Genomic DNA, 16,354 nt, shown 5'->3' on the forward strand with positions numbered 1-16,354 from the left:
CTGACTTGCGGGGAGGTTACAGACCTATCCGCATCATCCCAGAGATCAAGCAGAACATTGGGAAATTCTGCGTGACATTGGGAAACCCGTGGGTAAGACTTCCCGCGGAAAACCCATAAAACTAAACCCTTTTCGAAAACCCCTTTCTTAAGTCCAAAAGTTCACCTCACTTTATTAAACATTCATGAGCAGAACATTGGACTGGGGGGACTTGAAGAGGTAGGTCCCAGCAGAGGCGGTTAGGACCCGCAAGACTTCCTTAAAAGGAGACGTCTGCGCAGTTGAACACGCAAGACTCCTTAAACGGACGTCTGCGCAGTTGAACCCGCAGACTTCACCATAGGGACGTCTGCGCCGCGACCTTCCAAACCTGCAGGACCCACCACGCTCTGAGTTGTGACGACCTCACATGCGGTACGCAAGCTGGTCCCGCAGGAAATGCCTCCCTATGGTTCCAAGTATCCCCTGTTCCCGCAGGTGCGGATACCCGCCATTAGGGACTGGCCACCCGCGCAGCATGGCTACACGCATAAGGCTCAGACTCGTAATAATTCAGTAGTCACCTGAAGAAGGAATGAGCAAAGCCGGGAACATTCCCGCATAAAGGCGGGAGGGGGAAAACTCCCGCCTAAATGAGCCAGTCCGTATAATAATGGAGGATCTTTTGTGTGATACCTGACGAGGTATGGACAAAAGATCTGACCAACGATACGACAGCTCACTGACAGCAGCATGGCAACACGCCACAGCACTGTGACCAATAGCCGCCGCCTGCTCACCAACTCCTGCCATACCACGTGCCTAGCCTGTAGTTGGTGGAAAAAGAAAAGTGAACAGCACGCCTGGTCACTATCAGCCGCTACCTATCCACCAATTACCAGCAGAGCACGTGCGTAGGCCACAGTTGGCAGAGTACTAGGCCGGCTAAACCTCCTTGGAAACCCACCTTCGGCTATAAAAGACATCAAATGGTAATATCTTACATCATCTAATATCTTATATAATTTACCTGATAACTGCTCTAGTATTATTAATATACTTTTATATTCAAAGAGTAATATAGACTGATTCTCACGCCGGAGGGTGGTCACAAGGAGGAACCCCCCCCCCTTTCTTAGTGACGAGCTCACGGTGTCTGTTTTGCAGGTTATCGGAAGAACCATCTTGCCGGAATTAACCCCTCGTGGGAAACGTCTCTTGGACCCTCAGGTTACTCGTAATCTGTCGGGGTTCGACTGGTGTTTCTTCAGCTAGGCTTACCCGAACGTCATCCGTTTACCATGTCGAACATCCACATATAGTAAACATGCCCATGCTCAAATATATATATGTATAACATTCTATATATTTGATAGCTTTTCTTTTAACAGTGTTTATGCTAATAAACAAGTATTTATTTCATTTAATGTAATTCTTAAAAGTTAAGAGCAACCCCATGTAATTAATAAACTGAAATCTAAAGTCACATATTCTTTTAATTTAATTGCCGGCCAATTAATTTGCTCATCCAAAAGTCAAGTGGCTTCCGTGTAAAATATGCAAAAGACTGTTACAAAGTTGACCAATACAATGTTTGAAATGATCACCATAAACAAAAGCTGAAATCACTCTTGCAAACTCATCTAACAATGGCTGAAATTGTTGCTTCTGCCGTCCTCAATGCGGTTTTCGAGAAACTAGCCGATGAAGCCATCAAGAAGCTTGTTCGGTCACAGGGAATTCATTCAGAGGTGAAGAAACTCGAGAGGACATTGTCCCAGATTCAAGCTTTTATTAATGATACATCACAAAAAGAAATAAATGATGAATCTGTTAAACAATGGTTGAATAGTCTCCATCATTTGGCTTACGACATCGATGACATACTTGATGATCTGGCAACTGAAGCTATGCGTTGTGAGATAACCGAGGAATCAAGACGAGTTTGTAGCAAGGTAAGAAAGCTCCTCCCAACTTGTTGTACAAGTATCTCAATAAGTAATAGATTGTGTCACAAGTTAGATGATATTACTACCAAGTTAGAAGATCTAGCAAAGGAAAAAACCTCTCTAGGTTTAATTGTGAGAGATGAAAGGCCAAAGAATATGAGTAGAAGAAATGAGACTTCTTTGCCAGATGCATCTGGCATCGTGGGGCGAGACGCAGATAAAGAGAAATTGCTTAGAAGGTTGTTGGTGGACGACCCATGTGATCAAAAGTTCAGCATCGTACCCATAGTTGGAATGGGTGGTGTAGGTAAAACCACCCTAGATAGACTTTTATATAACGAAACACAAGTGAAGGGTCACTTTGAACTCAAGGCATGGGTTTGTGTTTCGGATGAGTTTGATATCTTTAAGGTAAGCAAAACCATGTTTCAAGCTATGACTAGAGAAAGTAGGGATTTTGAAGATTTAAATCAGCTTCAAATGGCACTTGTAGAGCAACTTGCAAACAAAAGATTTCTACTAGTGCTTGATGATGTGTGGAGTGAAAACTATGGTGATTGGGAAATTTTAGTGCGCCCGTTTCATTCAGGGGCTTATGGAAGTAAAGTTATCATGACAACTCGTAAGGAGCATTTGCTAAAAAAGCTAGGGTTGGATCATCTAGACCATTTGAAGAGTTTGTCACATGACGATGCCATGTCTTTATTTGCTCAACATGCGTTAGGTGTTGACAACTTTGATTCACATGAAACACTTAGACCATTAGGTGAAGGTATTGTGAAAAAATGTGGTGGTTTGCCTTTGGCTTTAAGAGTACTTGGAAGGCTATTGCGGACAAAAACAAATGAAGAAGATTGGGATGGCGTGTTGAATAGTGTGATATGGGATTTAGAAAGTGTCAATGAGATTCTTCCGGCTCTTAGGCTAAGCTATCATGATCTTTCTGCATGTTTAAAGCAATTGTTTGCATATTGCTCCTTGTTTCCCAAGGACTTTATGTTTGACAAGGAAGAATTGATTCTATTGTGGATGGCTGAAGGGTTTTTAAACCAATCCAAGACGAACAAATCTCCAGAACGTTTAGGCTATGAATATTTCGAAATGTTATTATCAAGGTCATTTTTTCAACTTGCACCTAATGAGGAATCGTTGTTTTTGATGCACGACCTCATGAATGACTTAGCTACATTTATTGCAGGAGATTCGTTTCTAAGGCTTGACAATCACACGGAGATGAAGAGGGAAATTTTGGCAAAGTACCATCATATGTCATTTATTCCTAAAAAATATGTTGCTTACCAAAAATTGGAGACGTTGAAAGGAGTTAAAAGTTTAAGAACATTGTTAGCAGCATCGGTTAGAGTGAAACAAAGATTTGGATACTTTTACTTATCTAGTAAGATCTTGGTTGACTTACTTCCTGGGTTATCATTGTTAAGGGTTCTTTGTTTGAGTGGTTTTCAGATAAGTGAGGTACCGAATTTCATTGGTTGTTTAAAGCACTTGCGATATCTTAATCTGTCTCAAACTCAAATCAAAGAGTTACCTGAAAATGTGGGAAATTTGTATAACTTACAAACATTGATTGTTTTTGGTTGTTGGAGTTTAACTAAGTTGCCTAAAAGCCTTTTGAGGCTTAAAAATTTGCTGCATTTTGACATTAGAGATACTCCGCTTTAAAAAAAGACACCCTTAATGATTGGTAACTTAAAAAGCTTACAAACTCTCACAAAGATCATCATCGGAGAGGATGACGGCTTGACAATATCAGAGCTTAAAGAGCTAAAGAATCTCCATGGGAAAACTCCCATTAAGGGATTGGACAAAGTTCAAACTATGATGCATGCTCGAGAAGCAAACTTGTCGCTAAAAAAGCTTATTGAGCTAGAGTTGGAATGGGATAACGTGGTTGGTGGTTTTCGAAATGAAACACTAGAGAAGGAGGTCCTTGATGTGCTGAATCCTCATGGTAATAACCTTAGAAAACTCGAAATCTTTTCATATGGCGGTATAGAGTTTCCTGATTGGGTTGGGGATCCATCGTTTTGTAAGTTGGTTCATGTGTCCATACGTAACTGTAGAAAATGTACATCTCTACCAGCACTTGGGCGGCTACCCTTACTTAAGAAGTTGGTTATTCGAGGCATGGACAACGTTGAAGTTGTAGGTTTGGAGTTACTTGGGAATAATAGTATCACATTCCCATCACTAGAAATCTTAAGTTTTGGAGATATGCAAAGTTGGAAGGTATGGTCAACCAATAATGGGGGTGCACATAGAGTGTTTCCATGCCTTCAAGAACTTTATATAAGATGTTGTCCTAATTTGGTTGAAGTCTCACTTGAAACACCGCCTATGCTCAGGGTTCTAATAGTCACTGGTTGTGGTTATGGGGTCGTGAGAAGTCTGTTGGAAGTAATTTCGGACTCCAAGTCACAAGTCGGTGAACCTGAGGGACCAATATTGACAAGTAGGTCATAGTGGTTATGTTTCCTAATTGTATTGTAATTATAATTGGTAATGTCTTGGCTAGCAAGTTAGGTTAGTCTATATAAACCAAGTCATGGTTAGACATTATAGGTGGTGTGGTGCTAGGTGCAACCGAGTTAGGGTTCATCTAAGAGACACACATGAGATGTAACCGAGTTAGGGTTCATCTAGAGTGAGGTTGGTGTAACCGAGTTAGGGTTCATCAAGAGTCAAACCGAGTTAGGGTTTGATAGATATTGTAATCAGTTTTTTGAGTTAGATTTTCTGATTAATAAACAAGAGTTATTCGTTTAGTTTGTGTGTTGATTATCGATACGGGACTTGAATTGGTATCAGAGCCAAGTTCAAGAAATCGTCAAGGACGTGACCGAAGACTCAAGACATCGAAAGTCGTGATTGATAAGGAGAGTTCGGTCAAGCCATCTTCGGCGATCGAGACAAGGGTCGAAGAAGGGACTGATATTTGGTGACCGAAAGAGAGAGACGCTCTTTTCTGATCAGCGGAGTCCGTCACGTGCGGCTTGTTATTCTGCTCAAAAGTCAAGGTTGGTTTGATTTTTGGTGACCACGAATTGAAAGAAAAAAGTTAGCATAAGTAAACAAAGAAGGGTTTTGGTGCTCATTCGGAAAAAAAGGAATTTAAAAGTTATATTTGACTTTTCGGTGTCGAGGAATTAAAAGAAGAAAATATAGAACAAGTTGGGTTTAATTTATTTTCTTTATTGGTTTAGCATGTTTGGTTTAGCCATTAAACTTTGATTACTATTTGGGTTGGACAAGTGGGTTCAATACAAGGTTCGTTTAGATCAAGGTTTTGATTTAAAGGATGTGCTCGTGTTTTGATTTGGAAATAAAAGAAGATCAAGGAAGATTGTTGTTCGCTCGATTAGATGATCGGGATTGCAGCCAAAGGAGTGGTTATGCGTTTTCATACGACCGAGTGAATGGTCGGGGACAGGGTCACAAAGGCAGTCGAGTTCGGGGGAGCCGAAGAACACATCTATGGATCAAGAAAAGTTCCGGGGAGATCAAGACCAAGATGAATGTGAAAACCGAGAAGGTCAAGTCATGGGTCAAATCAAACAGGGCAAAAGAGACATGCTCGAAGTTGAAGATTCACCTATTTCGAGTCAGAAATTAGGGGGTGATTGTTGGAAGTAATTTCAGACTCCAAGTCACAAGTCGGTGAACTTGAGGGACCAATATCGACAAGTAGGTCATAGTGGTTATGTTTCCTAATTGTATTGTAATTATAATTGGTAATGTCTTGGCTAACAATTTAGGTTAGTCTATATAAACCAAGTCATGGTTAGACATTATAGGTGGTGTGGTGCTAGGTGCAACCGAGTTAGGGTTCATCTAAGAGACACACATGAGATGTAACCGAGTTAGGGTTCATCTAGAGTGAGGTTGGTGTAACCGAGTTAGGGTTCATCAAGAGTCAAACCGTGTTAGGGTTTGATAGATATTGTAATCAATTTTTTGAGTTAGATTTTCTTATTAATAAACAAGAGTTATTCGTTTAGTTTGTGTGTTGATTTTCGATACGGGACTTGAAAGTCTAGTTCGTGCAACTTCTTATATCACCAGTTTAGAAATTGAATATATTTCAGGGCTTACCGATGAGAAGTGGTTAGGTGTTATGGAGCATCTTGAGTTGGTTGAAGAGCTAAAGATCTAGGATTGTAATGAAATAAGATACTTGTGGAAAACAGAAGCAAGCACGAGTAATATTCTTATGAATTTAAAGAAGTTACAAGTGTCTTATTGTTCGAATACTGTGAGATTAGGAGAAAGAGATGATGATGATGGGAGCAACCCCCCAACACGTCTTAAGATTTTTGAGGTACAAAACTGTAGAAGTATGGTTACGTGTAGTTGTCCAAATAGCGTGGAGAGATTGACGCTCTATGATTGTGGCTCGCTTACATCAGTCTCCTTCCCAACACGACACAATCTCAAGTCGCTTACAATCTACAACTGCAACGAAGTGATGGAAAAAGTGTTGGAATACCGTATGCCCGAGACACATAATTAGGTTAATGTGGCTAGTCGTGTTTGATCCAAGTCGGGTCATACCCAATAACGAGTTAGACACACACCAATTATGTATTTGTTGAGATATGATCTATAAAACAAATACAGAACACGACACATTCAGAAATCGGGTTTCTGAATGATTACTTGAAAATGTTAAATAAATTAATTGGTTAATTTATTTATTCAAATAATTATTATTGGAATGATTATTTAAACATGTGTTCTTTTATAAAATGGTTTATAAAAGAAGGGGTGTTTATATATTTTATAATGTATAAAATATATATATCATTTAAAACATGAGTCACATACACTCCATACACTTGGTCAAAGTTGGTAAAGAGTTGATGTAGGTTGAGTAAGACTTACTTGACCAAGACCTAACCAAGGATTTGATTGAGATATGATCTCATTTTAAATAGCATCAACATACTTTCAAGTAAGAAGAGAGATATACAATACCTTTTCTCTCTTGCTTTTGGTTCGGCCGAAGACAAGAAAAGAAGAGGTTCGGGTCTCGTTTTTCTCGTGTTCAAGCTCCCTAACATAGCTCGGTGTGTGTTGGAGGCTCGGGGTATCTTCCGTTTGAGGATCTTCCCTTTGAAAGTCTAGCATCAACATCATCATCTTCTTCAACCATCAACTACATCTCTTAAAGGTTTAAGAATGTAAGTTTTACAATCTTTGATAGTTTAGTTTTTTCCCGTATTATTTGATCTTTTGTCTCGGGTTTCTAATCTTAAGATTAATGGTAATCTTGAAACAAGAATAAAGGGTTATTCATAGATTAACATATCATAAAACTTGTAATATATATATATATATATATGGATACATATGTTTAAGTTTGTGATTATCACGCTTCCGCCTTAATTAATGACTAGTTAAATGGTTAACTAAGTTTAAAATTTCCATAGAAACTCAACAAATGGCATCAAGAGCCGGGATACGGGAAACTAAGCTTCGGGTTTTCGGTTTTATATTTTCCCCTTGAAAGATTTTATACAAAAAATTAACATGCATGATTTTCTGTATTTAATCTTGTTATATTTTTTTGGCTTTGTTCAAAAAAAAAATAATAATAATAATAATAATAATAATAATATAAAACCGAGTATATGGGCCGAAGCCCAATTCGGGTGATATTGGGCCGAAGCCAACTTGTTTTGGTTATTGGGCTAACCGGAAAAAAAAAGGGGGAGAAAGCTATATGGGCCGAAGCCCATTTTTGGTTAAATGGGCCGAAGCCCATGAGACTTCCTATTGGGCCGAAGCCCATGTGTTTTGCACATGTGGGCCGAAGCCCATAATCAAATTATTGGGTTGGATTAGGCCCGATAAGGTCAAGGGGTTTTGGAACGGGTTCCTAAGACATAACGGGTTATGTTTGTTAAAACTAGACCGAGCCGTAGACCAAATGGATATTTGTTGTGATTGTGATTAATTATTCAAAGTTTCGGTTTGTAATAATTAATTATGGGCAATTTTGTAATTATTTATTCATATGGGTATGTAATAAATAGATTATTTGCAATATCTTTATTTTATAGAAAAATGTATTAGGACATTTGTTTTGTAAAATTAAAGAAGGTTGCAAAATTGGAAGCTAAGGTCCAAATTACAAGCCCATTGGATCACAAAAGGGGTTGAAGAAGATGCTCGACGTTTTTGGATGCGGGATCGAGTGGGAGCTACAACATCCATGTGTCATGTGTCCCTTAGGATCGGACCTAAGACACACACTTGTTTCGGCTAACAAGTGTGGTCTAACTTAGTGGCTCGTGTCTAGTATAATTGTGTATGCTTGTTAATGATTGTTTGATTATGTGGTTGCTAGATATTAGGATATCAACTTCGTCACATAGAATTAATTAACAAAGCATAAAACGGGTTCTAATAATTATCGGTAATTACGTGACACGTAGTTTAATAAAATGGATTTATTAACTAGCCGTCTCACGCCCATAATAAAATGGTTTTATTATAAATTAGAATTTTGAAAATGGTTTCAAAATAATCATGTTACTAAATGCATGTTAGAACATGATTTAAAGTTTTACAACTAGAATTATTAAAACTAAAAATCCCTTTTAAAATTAAGGATAACAAGTTAAACACCATCCTTTTGTATAACGCTTAACATATTAGTAAGCTCTTAGTGGGAAAAAGGTCACCTAACCGCGTAGAGCAAATTAATATGTTGAGGTAATATTGGCATATAAATGGGAAAAAGGTCACCTAACCGTTTGTATGTTAATATTACAAGTTGATACAAGTAGGACGACTTAAATTGGAACCATGTGAAGAGGGTCACCCAAGCATGGGGTCTAATAGGTGTTGATGGGATAAACATGCCGACACGAAATATGATTTCGAACCGGTCCCATAAACTCTAGAAGTTGCAAAAGGGTTTGCAATTGTTATGAATAACTACCTTGATAAACCGACAATGGGAAAAAGGTCACCTAACCGGAGTCGTGTTTATCGTTGGATTCTAGATTTTAATTATTAATTATATTTGGTATATATATAAAAGGGTATTAATAATTAAAATATGTAAAACACTAAAATGAACTTAATTAAAATTCTGCAGATGGCCGCACACGTCGACGACAACATAATCCCTAACGTCCAAAACGTATCTCTCCGATCTATTCTCGCTAAAGACCGTCTTAACCACAATAACTTTTCGGATTGGTTCCGAAATTTAAGGATTGTTCTAAAACAAGAAAAATTATATCATGTTTTGGAAACACCTATCCCCAACGAACCGGAAGAGGGAAGTGAGGTCGAATACATGAATTGGGTCAAACACACGGAAGATTCCATTCAAGTGTCATGCCTCATGTTGGCGACTATGGTTCCCGAAATCCAAAAGGATTTCGAAAACCATAATGCGTACGACATGATTACTCAACTTAAGGAAATGTTCCTTAAGCAGTCGAGGGTTGAAAGGTTCGAAACGGTTCGAGCCTTGCATGCATGTAGAATGGATGATAATCAACCAGTTTCAACTTATGTACTTAAGATGAAAAGTTACATTGATCGCCTCGCCAAGCTCAATTGTCCCATCTCAAAAGAGTTAGCAACGGATTTGATCCTTAACTCTTTGTCGAAAAGGTTCGACACTTTCGTGTTAAATTATAACATGAATGGGTGGGACAAAAACATTGGAGAACTTCACTCAATGCTTAAAACAGCCGAGGCGAGCATGGGTAAAAGTGTTTTACCCGTGTTTGCGATCAATGAAGGTGGATCCAAGAATCGATCTCAGCCCAATCCTAAGGCTAAGGTAGCAAAAAGAAAGGGTCCTCCTGTGCATCTTAAGGGTAAGGGCAAGGCACCGGTTATGGCAAAGAAACAAAAGGTTGTGGAACCGAGGGGTCATAAGGATGATCCTTGTTTTGGTTGTGGGGAGACCGGACATTGGAAACGCAATTGCCCGGTCTACCTAAAAGAGCTAAGAGACAAGAGGAATGCGGGGCATGCCTCGGGTAATGTCTTTATGATTAATATTGAGCTAAATCTTATTTCTTCTAACACATGGGTATTGGATACCGGATGTGGAACTCATATTTGCAATTGGTTGCAGGGGTTCAAAAGGAATGAAGACTTAAAGAAGGGCGAAGTGAGTCTTTTCATGGGCAACGGTGCAAGGGTGCACGTGGTCGCTAGAGGAGACTTCACTTTATCGCTTCCAAGTGGTTTGGAAGTTGTTTTGAGAAATGTTTTGTATGCTCCTAGTTTGACTAGGAATATTATTTCCATGCACCTTCTTAGACAATGTAACTTTGACTTTAAATTTGTAAAATCAGAAATGCATGTATCATCTAATGGTATCTTTTATTTTAAAGCTGTACCAAACAACGGTATTTATGAATTGGTTCATGACAATACCTCAAATAGCTCATTATATCAAACTTCCACTAAAAGACTCAAAAAGGATTTGAGTGACTCCTACATTTGGCATTGTCGTCTTGGACACATAAACAAGAATCGTGTAAATACTCTCCAAAAGAATGATCTTTTGAAAACAAATGAGTTAGGTTCGTTTGATGAGTGTGAATCTTGTATTCAAGGCAAGATGACCAAAGAACCTTTTAAAGGTACAAATGAAAGGGCTAAGGACTTGTTAGGTATCATACATACGGATGTATGCGGACCTCTCAAGCCCACTAGTAGGAATAGTGAAAGGTACTTCATTACCTTTACCGACGATTTTAGTCGATATGGGTATGTGTATCTAATTAAACACAAACATGAAGCCTTTGAAATGTTCAAGGAATTTCAAAATGAAGTACAAAATCAGCTCGACCGAACAATCAAGGTACTCCGCTCCGATAGAGGAGGCGAATACCTAAGTGATGCTTTTCAATGTCATCTTAGAGATTGTGGAATTATTTCACAGTTCACTCCTCCTGGAACTCCTCAACATAACGGAGTATCCGAGAGGAGGAATAGAACACTGTTGGACATGGTTCGATCAATGATGGCAAGAAGCTCACTACCGCCATCATTTTGGGGATATGCGCTACTTACAGCGGCTCGTATTTTGAATATGGCCCCGACCAAAAAGGTGGATCGAATACCCTATGAAGTGTGGCATGGAAAGGTTCCATCCTTTTCATATTTAAGGGTATGGGGATGCATAGTTTATGTTAAACGTGACACCCCAAATAAGCTTGAGGCTCGATCCATCAGGTGTATCTTCATAGGATACCCAAAGGATGATATAGGATATATATTCTATGATCCTAGTGAACAAAAGGTGTTTGTTTCACGCAAAGGATACTTCTTAGAAACTAAGTTCCTTATGGAAGGACCTAGTGAAAAGAGAGTGGAACTTGAAGAGGTTCAAGAATCACTGGATGATACACAGTTGGTCGATACTAGTTTTCAACACGAGGATGTTGAAGGTGATCAAATGGTTGATCATACACACGTTGCTCGCAGATCTAGTAGGATTAGTCGACCTCCCAAGAAATATGGATTTCTTGTGGATGATTGCTACTTGGTCGATTCGGATGAACCGATCTCCTACAAAGATGCTATGTCACAACCTGATTGTGACAAGTGGCTTGAAGCCATGAGCGCCGAGATGCAATCCATGCACGATAACCAAGTTTGGGAATTGGTTGATCGTCCACTTAACTCCAAAATGGTTGGATGTAAGTGGGTCTTCAAGAAGAAGACCGATATGCATGGAAATTTAGATACTTACAAAGCACGACTTGTAGCAAAATGTTTCACGCAAACTCAAGGGATTGATTATGATGAAACCTTCTCGCCGGTCGCGATGCTTAAGTCGATCAGGATATTATTTGCCATTGCAGCTCATTTTGATTATGAGATATGGCAAATGGATGTCAAGAACGCTTTTCTTAATGGATATCTTGAGGAAGATGTCCATATGGTTCAACCTGAAGGTTTTGTCGATCCATCTAATCCTGATAAAGTATGTAAGTTAAGGAAATCAATCTACGGGTTGAAACAAGCATCACGGATGTGGAATCATCGTTTTAATGAAGAAATCAAAGCGTTTGGTTTCGTCCAAAACGGTGATGAGGCGTGTGTGTATAAATGGGCTAGTGGGAGTATAATCATGTTCCTTATTTTGTATGTCGATGATATACTTTTATTTGGAAATGATATACCAAGTATGGAGAGCGTTAAAGCGTGGTTGAGTAGTCGTTTCTCAATTAAGGATCTTGGAGAAGCGACATATATCTTGGGAATAAAGGTCTATAGGGATAGACAAAGGAAATTGATCGGACTCAATCAAAGTGCGTACATTGATAAAATCCTGAAAAGGTTCAGGATGGAAAACTCTAAGAAAGGTTTGGTACCTATTCCTAGAGGAACCGTGTTAAGCTCATCCCAAAGTCCTAGCTCTAAGGAAGAGCAGGATAGGATGAAGCATGTTCCTTATGCTTCGGCAATAGGATCTATTATGTATGCAATGATGTGCACCAGACCGGACGTCTCGTATGCTTTAAGCATAACGAGTAGATACCAGCACAACCCAGGTGACAGTCATTGGATGGCTGTCAAGAATATATTAAAATACCTTAGAAGGACTAAGGATATGTTTTTAATATATGGGTCTGGTGAGGAGGAACTCGTCGTAAAGGGTTACGTGGATGCGAGTTTCCAAACTGACCGAGATGATTCTCGGTCACAGTCGGGATATGTCTTCATTTTGAATGGAGGCGCTGTCTCTTGGAAGAGTTCGAAGCAGGATGTTGTCGCGTTATCCACTACAGAATCTGAGTACATCGCCGCTTCAATGGCAGCCCAAGAGGCTGCATGGATGAAAAAGTTCATCATGGATCTAGGGATTATCTCTACCATTCAGGAGCCCCTAGAGATATTCTGTGACAATGAGGGTGCTATTGTACAGATCAAGGAGCCTCGTGCTCATCAGAAAACGAGGCACATTGAGCGCAGATTCAACTACATAAGGGATGAAGTTGAAAAGGGAAAGATATGTATTCATAAAGTTCATACCGATCAAAATATTGCGGACCCACTCACGAAGCTCCTCGATAGGCCAAAGCATGAGGGTCATGTTTGTGCATTAGGACTTCGGTATTCTAGTGAGTGGATTTAATCTGTGTTTAGTGTTTATATAAGAACGAATGTAATGGGTATCTCATGAAAATTAATTATGTTTTAATTATTCAATGAGTTATGTTCTATATTTGCATGTTTAATCCATGAATGACTTATGTTGTTCTAAACGTCCGTAGTCGATCATACTTGTGGGAACAAGTATGAAGGTAAGACTATTATGAACCCGTATTGGTTGATATTCATGTGATGAATATAGGGCATAGGTTTGCCACCAAAGTTCATAGATATTTGTGGGATACAAATATTGGACTGACCCGCTCTCAAGGATCACTGCATGGAGTTAGTATAACTAATCATAAGTAATCCTTGAGTAAAGGCGAGTATCATTGTGTCCTTTGACCTGAGATGCATATTGGATCTGGTTTTTCATCAAGTCTGATAACTTGACTCTCTTCTTTGTTATTTCGGTAACACGATGACGTAAAAGAAAGAGCTCAGATATCATACGAGATGTCAACGAGGATGTATGCAGTCAAGATGGGATTTGTTCCTCTTATGTGTTGAGAGTTTAGATGTCTAAGGCCTGTTAAGTTAAATCATTGAGAGAATGATCACTCTGTGTCTCTTCGATTTGACAGGACATCTAGTAACAAAGGGATGTAGTGATAAGACTTACCTATATCATATCAAGTATGGACTTGAAGGGGATGATGTTATTGAATGGCACTTAGTCAAACACACTAGGGATGGTGACCTGTTGTTAGGCGGTATTCACCATTAGCATTAACTTCCTATGAGTCTCGTGCAAGTGGGAGATTGTTGGAATACCGTATGCCCGAGACACATAATTAGGTTAATGTGGCTAGTCGTGTTTGATCCAAGTCGGGTCATACCCAATAACGAGTTAGACACACACCAATTATGTATTTGTTGAGATATGATCTATAAAACAAATACAGAACACGACACATTCAGAAATCGGGTTTCTGAATAATTACTTGAAAATGTTAAATAAATTAATTGGTTAATTTATTTATTCAAATAATTATTATTGGAATGATTATTTAAACATGTGTTCTTTTATAAAATGATTTATAAAAGAAGGGGTGTTCATATATTTTATAAGGTATAAAATATATATATCATTTAAAACATGAGTCACATACACTCCATACACTTGGTCAAAGTTGGTAAAGAGTTGATGTAGGTTGAGTAAGACTTACTTGACCAAGACCTAACCAAGGATTTGATTGAGATATGATCTCATTTTAAATAGCATCAACATACTTTCAAGTAAGAAGAGAGATATACAATACATTTTCTCTCTTGCTTTTGGTTCGGCCGAAGACAAGAAAAGAAGAGGTTCGGGTCTCGTTTTTCTCGTGTTCAAGCTCCCTAACATAGCTCGGTGTGTGTTGGAGGCTCGGGGTATCTTCCGTTTGAGGATCTTCCCTTTGAAAGTCTAGCATCAACATCATCATCTTCTTCAACCATCAACTACATCTCTTAAAGGTTTAAGAATGTAAGTTTTACAATCTTTGATAGTTTAGTTTTTTCCCGTATTATTTGATCTTTTGTCTCGGGTTTCTAATCTTAAGATTAATGGTAATCTTGAAACAAGAATAAAGGGTTATTCATAGATTAACATATCATAAAACTTGTAATATATATATATATATATGGATACATATGTTTAAGTTTGTGATTATCACGCTTCCGCCTTAATTAATGACTAGTTAAATGGTTAACTAAGTTTAAAATTTCCATAGAAACCCAACAAAAAGTGTTTGGAGTCAGAGAAATGACTAACCACCAAAGCATGTCGACGCTTGAATATGTAAATATAAAACGTTTGCCGAATCTAAAATCAATCGTTGAGTTAAATCATTCGATTCACCTCACCAACTTAATCATACAAGATTGCCAAAATATGAAGTCATTTCCTCAACTGCAGCTACCGAATCTAATCCAACTGATAATAGAAGATTGTCCAAATATGGAGTCATTTCCAGACAACGAGCTGCCAAATTTTACCTCATTAAAAGATCTAGTAATCAAAAACTGCCCGTGTATGGACGCTTCGTTTTCTTGCGCACTTTGGCCTCCCAAATTTTGTTCTCTTGAGATAGGAGGGTTGAAGAAGTGCGTCTCGATGTGGGGCCCACAAAATTATCCAAATTCTCTTGTTAAACTACAATTATTTGGCAAACATTCATGTAACAATCATCAAGTGTCTCATGTTCTTCCTTCATCTCTTACGTCTCTCGGAATAAATAATTTCGAGAAGTTGGAATCGCTTTCCATGAGACCCCAACACCTCACATCTCTCCAACATCTTCACATTAACAACTGCCCGGAAATGATTCATCTACCAACAATGTTGTTGCCTTCAATTTTGAGTTTGAAAATATTTGAATGTCCAAAACTGAAAGAAAAGAGTTGTAGAAGAAACTCTTACTATTGGCCCCACATTTCTCATATCCCTTGCATCTACATCGACTGGGAATTGCTAAAAGGTATATATATATATATATATGCTCCTCTTAAGCCATTATGACTACTATTTCTTTTATTTAATATGTGTATAACTAAATAATTATCTCAGTCTGTTTATTAACAAGGACCAATTTATTGACATTTTGAATAGTTTTCCTTTTAGTGATAAGTATATGTTTTTGACATCGATGGATCGATGTAGGAGGAACCCGTGTGTCCTAGGGATCTTTTTCTGTTTGACGGTACGTCATTTGTACTCTTATTTTTCTTGATTCTTTTATAGATGACAATTTCGACCATTCGTTAATGAATAGGTAAATTTGGGTTGTGCTATATATGAAAAGGTTCACTATAGCACAACCCGATTCGATCCTATGTTTTGAACTGTGAAGCTCAATATTGCTACTTTAATAAAGTGTGGTTTGTTTATAATTACTCAAAAAAACTTGTCATGTTGCACTTATGATGTATGAAACTAATATTCATGGTAAATCGTAAACTTTTTATTGCATAATTTTGATGCCTCTAATTCATGCAAAAGGGACATGCTAAATCTTATTTGCCTTGTTCAAGTTATGTGTTCTTTTGTTGTGTATGTTAATTTGCCGTTAGACTAGGGGTGTGCATGACACCAAAATAATTAAACCATAACTGGAGGAGTAACCAACGTAACCAAACCGGAAATACTAAACCTAATAGAAAAACAACGGCTTGGTTTTAAGTCTTTTAAAAACGACTTTTTAATTGGGTTTTGGGTTTGCATTAACTAAAACCGAACCATATTAACTAAAACCAATTGGTTTAAAATCATTTATAAAATAATTAAT

General features: G+C 38.3%; 1 pseudogene; it reads left to right on the plus strand.

Moving 5' to 3' along the window:
* Positions 1-1,299: 1,299 nt before the first annotated feature.
* Positions 1,300-15,722, plus strand: LOC143608618 (putative disease resistance RPP13-like protein 1; annotated as a pseudogene).
* Positions 15,723-16,354: the final 632 nt, after the last annotated feature.

This window comes from Bidens hawaiensis, unplaced genomic scaffold (assembly GCF_021521415.1).
Source record: "Bidens hawaiensis isolate Kalapana, Puna unplaced genomic scaffold, B.hawaiensis_p1.1 tig00419396_1, whole genome shotgun sequence".
Taxonomy (NCBI): domain Eukaryota; kingdom Viridiplantae; phylum Streptophyta; class Magnoliopsida; order Asterales; family Asteraceae; genus Bidens; species Bidens hawaiensis.